Raw genomic sequence first — 13,523 nt, 5'->3', positions numbered from 1 at the left:
TAATCATAGCAATGTGATAACTGTATTTGTTTATGCAGGAGAAAATCTTTGATTCTTACTTAGGACATACACAACACACAGGCTAAATGTCATCATGTTTGCCAACTCTCAAATGGTTCAATGACCACTGGAACATATATTTATTATGTATAGATAGCATGTATATAGATAGTATGTGTGTGGAGGGTGGGAGAGACAGACAGACAGACAGACAGAGATGGATAAAGGAAGGAGGGAAAGACAGAGGGTGAGGGAGGGAAAGAGTCAGGAAGAGGAGAGGGAAGAGTAGCAGCAGCAGCAATTAAATGTTCGCAGTAAAAATGTTAACAATCTAGGTGAAGGGTACACAGATGTATATTATACTTTTCTTATAGGTGTGAGATTTTTCAAAATAAAAGATGGAAGGATAAGAGTGATAAAATTTACATATTAGAGCACTATGGGTGCTTTCCAACATTTTTCAGCCTTGGGATTTACCATCAAACTGTCTCTTCTCTAGGGCTTAAAGTATTTCTCTCAGGACTAAGGTGCACTCCTGTCTCCAAATTCACACCGATATCCAATTCTCCTCAACTCCTCTGGGTCACAATTTATTACATTTCAGAAAGAAATTACATTTATTACACTGCTAGCAGGGGACAACATCCACATGCCAAGCTCAGCTCCCTAAAGTAAATGGGCATCCAAAATTTATCTAAAGCAAGATTTAATGTTTATTATTAAGTGTACTATTAACTTAATATGCAACAAGCATCTATTAAATACTTAGCATTGGGGAGAGAACAAGAAGAATTGGCCACACTAGATTAAAACTTACTATAAGCCATCACCATTATCAAAATAGCATGGTAGTGCACAGAAATGAACAAACTGATCAGTAAAACAGAGGGAAGAAATAAACCCAAAGATATATGGGATTTTAATAGTTAACAAAACCAATTCAATAATAAAATGTTTTGGGACTTCCCTGGTGGTCCAGTGGGTAAGACTCCTCGCTCCCAATGCAGGGCGTCAGGGTTCAATCCCTGGTCGGGGAACTAGATCCCACATAAATGCCGCAACTAAGAGTCAGCATGCTGCAACTAAATGATCCTGCATGCCACAACTAAGACCCGGCCCAGCCTAAATAAATAAATAAATAAAATTTTAAATAAATAAATAAAATTTTTAAATAAATGTTTTATTTAATAACAACAGTTAAAAACCACGTACTTTTCTAAGATAACAGTTATAAAATGGTGAAGACATTTCAAACTCAGCCAGAAAAAAGACAAATCCTTCAGCCCAGTAACCTCACTCGTGGGACTATATTCCACAGAATTAAAAGCACAGCCATATGCTATGAAGATGTTTACTGCAGCACTGTTTTTAGCGGTAAAACAATTTAAAATAACTGAATGCCCAAGAACAAAGAAATGCTTAAATAAACCATTGTTTTTTAAAACAAATGAGGTAGATCATTGCCAGTTACCTTGGAGGAATTTCCATAAATGCTGTTTTGTGAGGAAAACTAGATGCAACACAATGTATGCCATATGACTGATGACCTCATTATTTCTTTAGGGTAAACTCAGAAGTAGAATTGTTAGGTGTTGAGTATATAGAAAGAATGAGATACAACTAACTCAACTAACAGCAAAATATGCCAACTACTATTCTCATAAGCTAAACACAAGAAAACTGAAATCTGAATATCCAGTTTTCACACATAATATGAAGGATGTCTCTCTATTTAGGTAAATCTTCTTTCTTGTCCCTAATAAATATTTTGGCTGTTCTTGTAAATGTTAATAAGGAACAGTCTTCCACTTTTGTATTTTCCAACAGAGATAAACCTTTCTAAAACAATTTTTATTGAAATATAGTTATTTACAACATTGTGTTAGTTTCAGGTATACAGCAAAGGGATTCAGTTATACACATATATATATGTATATATTCAGATTCCTCTCCATTATGGGTTACTACAAGATACTGAGTATAGTTCCCTGTGCTATACAGTGGGCCCTTGCTGGTTACCTATTTTATATATAGTAGTGTGTATATTTTAAACCCAAACTCCTAATTTATCCTTCCCCTCTGGTAACCATAAGTTTGTTTCTATGTCTGCAAGTCTATTTCTGTTTTGTAAATAAGTTCATTTGTATCATTTTTTTAGATTCCACATATAAGCAATATCATATTTGTCTTTCTCTGATGACTTACTTTACTTAGTATGATAATCTCTAGGTCCATCCATGTTGCTGCAAATGGCATTATTTCATTCTTTCTGATGGCTGAGTAATATTTCATTGTGTATATATACCACATCATCTTTATCCATTCATCTGTTGATGGACACTCAGGTTGCTTTCATGTCCTGGCTACTGTAAATAGTGCTGCTATGAACACTGGGGTGTATGTATCTTTTTGAATTATAATTTTCTCCAGATATATGCCTAGGAGTGGGATTGCTGGATCATATAGTAACTCTGTTTTTAGTTTTTTTAAGGAACCTCCATACTGTTCTTCATAGTGGCTACACCAATTTATATTCCCACCAACAGTGTAGAGGCTTCCTTTTTCAAAAGAGATAAACCTTGATGGGTCTGTTTTTCCAATTACACAAGTAATACTCGCTCTTTGCTCAAAAACTCTAATATGATTAACGTAAAGTAGAAAGTAGAAGTCACCAATAGTTTCAGGGAAGTGAAACTTCCCTTTAATATTGCAAAGAGTCACACATTAGTCGTGTAGAAAACTGTTACACATACAGTTCTTATTTCATTTAATAAGTAATGAACATAGTTCCATATCAATACATATGAATTTTCATTCTTTGATTGACTGCATAGTATTCATTTAGCCAGAAAGCCCCTGATAGGTAGGTTGTATCCAGAATTTAGTATGATAAACATTATAATGATTGTGTGTGTGTGTGTGCACGTGTGCACCCGCACACTATTTCAGTTTCAGATAAATTTCTCCACGTGAAATTGCTGAGTCAAAGGATATATGCTATACCATTTTAACGTATATCACTAAACTGCTTTTCGAAAAGATGTGTTAACTGACAGCGCCCCAATGGAGTATGAAACTGCCCTTTAACCATGCCATTTTCAATCCCAGGCATTATGAGTCTTTTTTAATTGTGCCACCAATCTGAGAAGTAAAAAAAAAAAAATTATTCCAACGTTATTTGTTTATTTCATTCATTTAACAAATACATGAGCCTGTCTACTATGTCTAGGTACTGTCTTAGGAGCCAGAGATAAAACGGAGAATGACTCATGGTCTTTGACCTTATAAAGCTCATAGTCAACTGCTTTCTAGTCAATTTCTCCGATAGTTAAACCACACATCTTTTTCATGTCCTACTTAGCCATTCATATTTCTTCTCCTGTGAACTGCCTATTTACATCTTTTGCCCATTTTTCTATTAAAGTGATAGTCTTTTGATTATGTAATAACTATGCTTTCTCAACCTGCCCTATATCTTAGCTGAGGAATATAAGGTTAGGACTAAATCTTATGCTAAACTGCATCCTAATTCTACTGACCACCTCCTTCAAGTCGTCTGCCTCCTCTTTCAGGACCACTCCCAAACTAGGGGAAGGCCATGCCTAAACTCTCCTCAATCTAAGATGCAAACTTCACACTGTGGTTTTCAAAGTTTGTCAATGCTCTCCCCAAGTCTCTTGATTTGTTTCTGACTGGCTCTTTTTTTTTTTTTTAATTTATTTGTTTGGCTACGCCTGGGTCTTAGTTGCAGCACGTGGGATGTTCAGTTGCGGTATGTGGGATCTAGTTCCCTGACCACGGATCAAACTCGGGCCCCCTGCATTGAGAGCATGGAGTCTTAGCCACTGGACCACGAGGGAAGTCCCTCTGGCTGGCTTTTTGACTTTCACCTTGATCTGAATCTGTTTAGCCTCTCTGGAGTTTTCCATTCTTTATTTCTGTGGTCTAACTAAAATCAATCTAAATAAATAACTTTAAATGTCTATACTACAGATAATGTGCTATCTGTATCTTTACTTCTCAGTTACCTAGTATCTGAAGAGACTAAAAGTGAATTATACTATGGACTACATGGGACTGAGGTACTAAAGGAAGGAAAGGGCTGGCTTTGATAGGCAGCCTCTGCTACCCATTGCAGTTATTCTAAGTCTTATCCACCCACTACTAGCAGCTCTGTCCAAGTGAAACTGCATTTATAGCGGAACTGGACAAATTTGAAAGCGGTTATTTCTCAGTCATTTATATTTCTCTGAAGATCCTTGGGACCTCCTGGGGAGAAAATGGAAGGAAATGAGAGAGAGGTTAAGAATACCAATCTCAGGGAATTTCCTGGCAGTCCAATGGTTAGCACTCGGCACTTTCACTGCCGGGGCCCAGGTTCAATCCCTGATCCGGAAAGACACTGCAAGCCGTGCGGCGAAGCCAAAAAAGCAAAGAAAAAAAGAGAATAGCAATCTCAGAAGAGCATCAAAAATAACTTAGAGCATATGGTACATGTGCAGTAACTATATACTGGAAGAATATGTGGGGGAAAAAGGGATGTCCTCCCTTATTTCTCCATAATCAATATCAAAGAAGCTAAGGTATTAATTCGCAAAATGACCCTCTATTTCCTAACACACAGTTCTTCAAATCGTAGTGATTCAGGTGGTTTAGTTATAAGCAAAGACTATTGGATAATCTTGATGTAGAGTGGTATCCTTGCTAATAAAAACTCTCAAACATAAAACATCTAGTAACCAAAAACCAACACAGGCAATTACCTCTTTATTAACTTCTTAAATACCTTAACAAAGTAACGTAACTTCCAAACTTCAATTGAGCTGTAAACAGCTGAGGCACCATAATTTTATAAATGGGACAATTAGGGATACCTGCTGTTTAGTTGTGATTATATAACATACTAGACATATGATTTAGGCAAATAATCTCCCTAAACCTCAGTTTCGTCTATTATAAAATGTTCATACTAATCTGATGGTAAGGATTAGATGAGAGAACTATTTGAATGTAGTTGAGTATTTAACACTATACAAGAGGGCTTCCCTGGTGGCACAGTGGTTGAGAATCTGCCTGCCAATGCAGGGGACACGGGTTCGAGCCTGGTCTGGGAAGATCCCACATGCCGCGGAGCAACTGGGCCCGTGAGCCACAGCTACTGAGCCTGCGCATCTGGAGCCTGTGCTCCGCAACAAGAGAGGCTGCAATAGTGAGAGGCCCGCGCACCGCGATGAAGAGTGGCCCCCGCTTGCCACAACTGGAGAAAGCCCTCACACAGAAACGAAGACCCAACACAGCCATAAATAAATAAATAAATATTAAAAAAAAAAAGTAAACACCTCACTTGTAACCAAATACAGCAAACAGCTAACATAATAAATAAATAAATAAATAAATAAATCCCACTATACAAGAATAAAGGGGGGACTTCCCTGGTGGCACAGTGGTTAAGAATCCGCCTGCCAATGCAGGGGACACAGGTTCGATCCCTGGTCCAGGAAGATCCCACACGCTGTGGAGCAACTAAGCCCGTGTGCCACAACTACCGAAGCCTGTGCGCCTAGAGCCTATACTTCCCAATAAGAGAAGCCACCACAATGAGAAGCCCACGCACTGCAACGAAGAGCAGCCCCTGCTCACTGCAACTAGAGAGAGCCCACGCGCAGCAACAAAGACCCAATCCAGCCATAAATAAATAAATATATATATATATTTAGGGAAAAAAAAAAGAAGTAACAGGAAGCCTGAATAGACCCATAACAAGTGAAGAGACTGAATTAGTAGTCCAAAAACTGCCTATAAATAGAAGCTCAGGACCGCATGGCTTCATTGCTGAATTCTAACGAACGTTTAAAGAACAATTAACACTAATCCTTCACAAACTCTTCCCAAACAATGGAGAAAGGAGGAAACTCCTTCCAATTCATTTTGTAAGGGCAATAGTACCCTGATATGAGAACCAAAGACAAAAGACATTACAAGAAAAAAACCTACAGATCAATAAAAAGCTTATTACATATACATAAAAATCCTCAACAAAATATTAACAAACCAAATCCAGCAATATTACAAAGGATTGTACACCATGACTAAGTGAGGAATGCAGGATTGGCTTAATATCCAAAAATCAATTAAAGTAATACACCATAACAACAGAATATAGGACAAAAACCAAATGACCATCTCAACGGATGGAGAAAATGCATCTGACAAGTTGCGACATCCCTTCTTGACAAAAACACTCAACAAACTATGAATAAAAGAGAAGGGGGCTTCCCTGGTGGCGCAGTGGTTGAGAGTCCGCCTGCCGATGCAGGGGACACAGGTTCCTGCCCCGGTCCGGGAAGATCCCACATGCCGCGGAGCGGCTGGGCCCGTGAGCCATGGCCGCTGAGCCTGCGCGTCCGGAGCCTATGCTCCGCAATGGGAGAGGCCGCAACAGTGAGAGGGCCCGTGTACCGCAAAAAAAAAAAAAAAAAAAAAAGGAAATTTCCTCAAGCTAATAAAGTGCATCTACAAGGAAAACACAGCTATCATATTTAATGGTGAGGGACTGAATACTTTTCCCCTAAGATCAAGAACAAGACAAGGATGTCCTTTCACCACTTCTATTCAATACTGTATGGAGGTTCTAGTCAGTCAATTAGGCAAGAAATAGAAATAAAAGATATCTGAGCTTGAAAGGAAAAGTAAAATGATGATGTTGTACATAGAAAACCATGAAGAATCCACTGAAAATCTGTTAGAGCTAATAAACGAGTTCAACAACATTGCATGATACAAGATCGATACACACACAAAAAAGGATTGTATTTCTGTACAGTAGCTATAAACAAACCAAAAATGAAATTAAGAAAACAATTCCATTTACAATATCATCAAAAGGAATAAAATACTTAGAAAAAAATTTAACAGAAGAACAGCAAAATTTACACTCTGAAAACTACAAAACATTACTGAAAGTAACTAAAGACCTAAATAAATGGAAACAATCCTATTCACAGAATGGAAAATTTATTAAGATGAAAATACTCCCTTAATTGATCTACAGTTTCTACAGAATCCCTATCAATATCCCAGCTGACTTCTTCACAGAAAGTGACAAGTTGATACTAAAATTCACATGGAAAGTCAAAGGATCCAGAACAGTCAAAACAACCTTGCAAAAGAACAAAGCTGGAAGACACACACTTCCCAATTTCAAAACTTACTACAAACCTATAGATCAAGAAAAGAGAACTGGGAGTCCAGAAATATACCACACCTTTTTTTTTTTTTCCTGGCTGCATCACGCCTCATGCGGCATTGTAGTTCACTAACCAGGGGTCGAACCCATGCCCCCTGCAGTGGAAGCAGAGTCTTAACCACTGGACCACCAGGGAAGTCCCTATACCTCACATTTGTAACAGATTTTCCACAAGAATGCCAAGACAAACAACTCAGTCAAAAAATGGGAAAAGGATTTGAATAAGTTTTTCTCCAAGGAAAATATACAAATGGCCGATAAACACATGAAAAGATGCTAAACATCATTAGTCATTAGAGAAATGCAAATCAAAACTAAGAGATACAACATCACACCCATCAGGATGGCTATTATCAACAAATTAAAATTTAAAAAAACAAACAAAAAAAAGTGTTGGCAAAAATATGGAGAAATTAGAATACTTGTACAGTGCTGGTAAAAATGTAAAATGGTGCAGCTGCTGTGGAAAACAGTTTGATGGTCACTCTAAGAGTGTAACATAGAATTACCCTATGACCCAGCTATTATACTCTTATGTATATATGGCCAATGAAAGCAGGAACTCAAACAGGTAGTTGTACACACCATGTTCATAGCACCGTTATCCACAACAGTCAAGAGGTGGAAGCAACCCAAGTGTTCACCAACAGATGAATGGACAAACAAAATGTGGTATACACATAAAAGAAATATAATTCAGCCTTAAAAAGGAATGAAATTCTGACACATGCTACCATGGATGAAGCAGTCACTTACATGAGGTATGCAGAAAAGGCAAACTGATAGAGATAGAAAGTAGAATGGTGGTTGCAAGGGGCTGGGCATAAGAGGGAATAGGGAATTATCGTTTAATGGGTATGGAACTTCTGTTTAATGGGTATGGAACTTCTGTTTAGGATGATGAAAAAGTTCTGGAAATGGACAATGGTGATGGTTGCACAACACTGTGAATGTAAATAATGCCACTGAACTGTACATTTAAAATGACTGAAATGATAAATTTTGTTATGCATATATCACAATAAAAAAAATTACAGTACTCACAGTTCAAAAAAAAGTGTGCATTCCCAATGAACCAGAAATTCATCTCCTATAATCCTTTTAATAAAAACATGTATTAGTTTTATAACCTTTTAAAATTTAAAACTTCAAAAATAGTTTAAAGAGTAAAATGTGACCTTTAACTTGCCCCTTTCAAGTGTTCAGAACCTGTTACAATGGTTTTTTTTCAATTAGTATCTTAGAACTATCCTACTGAAAAATGAAGCCATTCAGCTACCAGATTATTAAATGATTTACACTCCAAAAGTCAAAATGAGACTTAAGCTAAGATTTCAATTATTTTAGAATCCAGTTTATTACAACTGCTATTAAACTGTAACTTTAAAATACACTATCTTAAAGCAAAAAGCCTTATAGGTAGAGAAATCCCTCTTGGCCTCATTTGGCAGGATTTCTCTACCCATGAGAGTCTGAAGAGGTCAGTTCCTACAAGGTAGGCAAACAGAGGTTGTACACCTGGAGATCAAAGCCAACAATAACAGAACATCAGGTCCCAAAATGGTGTTTTGCATGAAAGGACCTTTCACCCAAAGTTAGTCATGAGATTTCTATAGCCTTCAGGTTTAAAATAACATAGAAAAGGGACTTCCCTGGCAGTCCAGTGGTTAGGGCTCTGTGCTTCCAGTAGGGAGGTGGGGGGGGGGGTTGTTTGATTCCAGTTGGGGAACTAAGATTCCACGTGCTGTGCTGCGTGACCAAGAAAAAAAAAGGTAGTAAAAAACATGAAAGCAAAGATAATTCCATACCATTTTTGCTTTCTTCATCATATCTTTATACATTATCTAATTTCTCATAATCATGTTTCATGAATCACTTTCAACTAGGCCCTCAAAGTTTCCCGGAAATTTACTATCCTTCTCTGACGAATGCTCTTTCCTATTCCGCACAAGTATTTTCATGGAGTTCTATGACTCTTCCTCCTAGCTTCCATTCCACAAATGACCTTATCTTACTGAACAAAGATTACAAAGATTAAAGACCAGAGAGAAATCAACTATCAACTTTCAAACTATTAACATTGCATCCATTCTCTTCTTTCCTCTGGCTAAAAAAGAAAAAGCATCTCTCGATCAAAGAACAATTATGCCCATTTTGCTATCTTCTCCTAGATCTTTATCAGTTACTGCCTTCTCTCCAGCAACTTCAACTTTTCTCTCTTTAATGAATCCCTTCCATCATCATTCAAATATATTCTTCTTTAAAAAAAAAAAAAAAGTCTTCCCTGATCCCATAGATCTCTCCAGCTATTACTCTATCTCTCCTCTATTCTCCTTCACAGCCAAAAGGACTCTTGGTGATTCCCCACTCTCTCTGCAACCATTTGTTTGTTAAAAAGTGACCCAAAAACGTGTAAGGAGCAATATAGTGAACACTTGTGTTACCCATGAACCACCTTGGGAAATACAGCACTGCCGATATAGTGGAAGGCTACTGTGTACCCCTCCTGGATCACATCTCCTATGCTCCCTTCCCCTTCAAGAGATAGCCACTATTCTGATTTTGGTGTATACTTTTACTATGTATGTATCCCTAAGTAAGACATTGAATTGTTCTGCATATTTTTCAACCTTTAAAAAGGGTACACTTTAAAGACGCTGAGCCTTTTAAATTCTCAGCATTATGTTGAGGTTAATCCATCATGATACATGTTGCTGTAGTTCATTTATTTTCACTACTGTGTATCCACACAATTTACTTATCCACTCTCCAGATGATGGATATTTAGGTAGTTTCCCCTTTCTCTGCCATTACAAACAATGCTGTAATTATCTTTTTTTTTAATAAATTTATTTATTTATTTATTTATTTATTTATGGCTGCGTTGGGTCTTTGTTGCTGTGTGCGGGCTTTCTCTAGTTGCAGAGAGCAGGGGCTACTCTTCGTTGTGGTGCACAGGCTTCTCATTATGGTGGCTTCTCTTGTTGCAGAGCATGGGCTCTAGGCATGCGGGCTTCAGTAGTTGTGGCACATGGGCTCAGTAGTTGTGGCTTGTGGGCTCTAGAGCGCAGACTCAGTAGTTGTTGTACACGGGCTTAGTTGCTCCGCGGCATGTGGGATCTTCCCGGAACAGGGCTCAAACCCGTGTCCCCTGCAATGGCAGGCGGATTCTTAACCACTATGCCACCAGGGAAGTCCCTGTAATGATCATTTTTATACACTTCTCTTTGTACCAGTGAGTGAGAGTTTTCCTGGAAGAGACACCTACAAGTGGAATTGCCAGGTTGCAGGGAATGAGCATCTTCAATTTTAATTGATATACACAAACTGCTTTCCAAAATATATCCAATCACTATTCCACATTGTTTCCAACCTCCCAACATTGTTTCCAACTTCCCACACTCCACTCCTTTGCCAAGATCACACTGATTTGCAAGTTGCTAAATTCAACAGACACTATCATTTTAGTTGACCTACTGCTCAACATATTCAGCCACTAATGGCTCCTTAATATATTTTTGGCTTCTATAACCCCAGCCCTCCCAGTTTTCCTAGCACCTCTGGCTTCTCCCATTCTATCTACCAGACTTCTTAAAAATTGGTGCTCCTCTGCACTCAGCCACAGGTCTTATTCAGACTCTGATTAAGTCTACATTCTTTCCCTACATTCTCATGGCTTAAAATACCATCTATATGTCTATAATACAAATACCAAAATATACTCCACATCAAGCCTGTTTGATCATGTCCTTTGACTGAGGAATATCAATCTTAATACATCCAAAATTGATTTCTTGATCTCTTTTCCCTACCGCCAACAACTTCTGCTCCAGTGATCCTCATCCTACCAACCACCTGCTCTTGCTGAACACTCCCTTCAACCTCTCTCCACATCCACTCCATAACCATGGCCTCCAAAATATGTTTTGAATTTATCAGTTCCCTTCCTTCTCCACTGCCACTGTTCAAAACAAGCCATCATTTTACCTCAGACTTGGACAAATGCTACAGCCTTCTAATTGGGACTCCTAGTTCCCCTCATCTCTCTCTAATCCATATTTCATACAGCAGCTAAAGTGATCTTTTTAAAAAAATAAATAAATTTATTTTATTTGTTTATTTATTTTTGGCTGTGTTGGGTCTTCGTTGCTGCGCGTGGGCTTTCTCTAGTTGTGGCGAGTGGGGGTTACTCTTCGTTGTGGTGCGCGGGCTTCTCACTGCTGTGGCTTCTCTTGTTGCAGAGCACGGGCTCTAGGCGCACGGGCTTCAGTAGTTGTGGCTCGCGGGCTCTAGAGAGCAGGCTCAGTAGTTGTGGCACACAGGCTTAGTTGCTCCGCAGCATGTGGGATCTTCCCGGATCAGGGCTCGAACCCGTGTCCCCTGCATTGGCAGGCGGATTCTTAACCACTACACCACCAGTAAAGCCCTAAAGTAATTTTTTTTTTAAGTGATCTTTTTAAAACACAAACCAGATCATTTCACTCAACCCCTGCTTTAAAAATTTTAGTAAGCTTTCCACTTGCCTTAGGATAAACTTTAAGGTACTTAACATGGCCTTCAAAGCCAGGATTTGACTTTCTACTGATGTGACTCCTGCCTATCTCATCAGATTTATTTTATATCTCACTGCCCTCCCCTCCCAGCTCCCACCAAGGGCCTTTTTTAGGCTTCTTGAACTGTGGCGCTCTTTCCAGCTTAAAAAAATTCATGTAGACAATTCCTGTTTCCTTCAGAGTACCTGATCACAATTAAGATAATAATCAGGGAACGTGCTTGTTTTTCAGCATTGCATACCTAGAACATAACCTAGTAGAAAATCACTTAAATGAGTAAACTAATGAACTTCACAACTTGGTTAGAAAGTAGAGGTTCTCTCATTTACTAGGGGTTATCTCATTTACTACCTCATTTCCTGCGTTCAATATATTATCACCAAATAAAGCATTAATATTGATACTAAATGAATTCGGTTGTTTTTAAAGCAATTTCTCTAAAAGAGTTTATCTAAAAGAAAAAAAACAACATATGTACAAGAAAAAAAAACACTTGTACAGAAATGATCAATTTCTATTTTTACTTAAAACCTACACTCTCAAATGTTCACCAAATACAAGTGCTAGACTGTAAAATCTCATAATCATACTTGGCAAACTGAGACGGTATAAAAACTGAGTGTTTCAGTAACAACACCCAGAAAGAAATGATCTGTTCAAAAGAGTACTTCAAGACTGCTTTCATTTATAGTACCTGAGGAAGCCAAGAGAAAATAACACACGTCAAAAAGGCAAAATAAAGGCAATTTTATTACTTAAAATGCATATAGCAAATTAAACAAAAGTTAAAAAGCATTACACAGCAAAGGTTCTTTAGAGTTTACACTAAAAAGGAATTATTTCTGATTAATTTCATCTTCATCTGCATATGTGGAAGACAAGTGATAATAAAGTATCTGGGTTTCCTAAAATATATTTACTGTCTTAGAATATTACAAAAAAGGTTAGAGAGAAAACGCTAATGTACTGAATGAAGAAGGCGTATACTCAAAGCTTGTGAACTTAAATTAGCCCCTATCCTAATTACCCTAACTTCTTGTTAATAAGGTTCTATTAAAATGTAAATAAGCATATTGCTTTAAAAGGTAGTTAAGGTCATTTAAGGCTATTGCTCTTTAATCACGGAATACAAATTTATATATTAAATGAGTTATGGCAGAGAGAATATTTACTTTGAAAAATCAATTTATAAAGTGATAAGAGTAAACCTATTGTCAAACTATTTTCTAATTCAGACTTGTAACATATTTAAACAGAACTCAGAAGATTCTGAAGGCTTTATAACTCTGATTTTAAAATCTGTCTCTTCAGTATAGACCAATATTATATATACGGTACAACGTTAATACTGTAGTTAACCAGGGCATATGTTGTGTCACACACTGCACTAAGGCTAAGGATATAAAAATAAAAATTACCCATGATCTCCAAGATTTCGTTGCAGCTAGACCAACTACAGAAAGGTGGCAGGAGGATAGGAGGAGGGAAGGGAAGGAAGAAGAGGAAGGGAGGGAAGTTAGTTCTGAGCAGAAAGAATACCATGTGGGACAGCCCTGAAGAGAGAACATAGCATACACCCAGGGAATAGAGATAGATCAAGAGTAGTTGGAAAATAGGATTGGGGGAGTACAAAATGAAAGGTAAGACTGTTGAAATACATGGGATCAGACTAGACCTGTGGGTTTGTTTCTGAAATCTGAAAGACATAGGATACCTTTCCAGAG

General features: G+C 37.8%; 1 protein-coding gene across 6 annotated transcripts in view; it reads right to left on the bottom strand.

The window, feature by feature from the left end:
* The window catches only part of AFF4 (ALF transcription elongation factor 4), a 93,223-nt gene that overhangs the window by 70,673 nt on the left and 9,027 nt on the right, over nt 1–13,523 (bottom strand). The window contains exon 2 of one of the 6 annotated variants that reach the window (XM_027097799.1): nt 8,291–8,995. The exons of the other annotated variants lie outside the window; for them this stretch is intronic. The gene's annotated coding sequence lies outside the window, so the exon portion shown is untranslated. The remainder of the gene's footprint in view (nt 1–8,290; nt 8,996–13,523) is intronic. 6 annotated transcript variants of the gene reach the window in all.

This window comes from Aethalodelphis obliquidens, unplaced genomic scaffold (assembly GCF_003676395.1).
Source record: "Aethalodelphis obliquidens isolate GAN/ISIS:26980383/991018 unplaced genomic scaffold, ASM367639v1 scaffold4, whole genome shotgun sequence".
Classification (NCBI taxonomy): Eukaryota; Metazoa; Chordata; class Mammalia; order Artiodactyla; family Delphinidae; genus Aethalodelphis; species Aethalodelphis obliquidens.
This window is presented reverse-complemented; position numbering and strand designations above follow the sequence as displayed.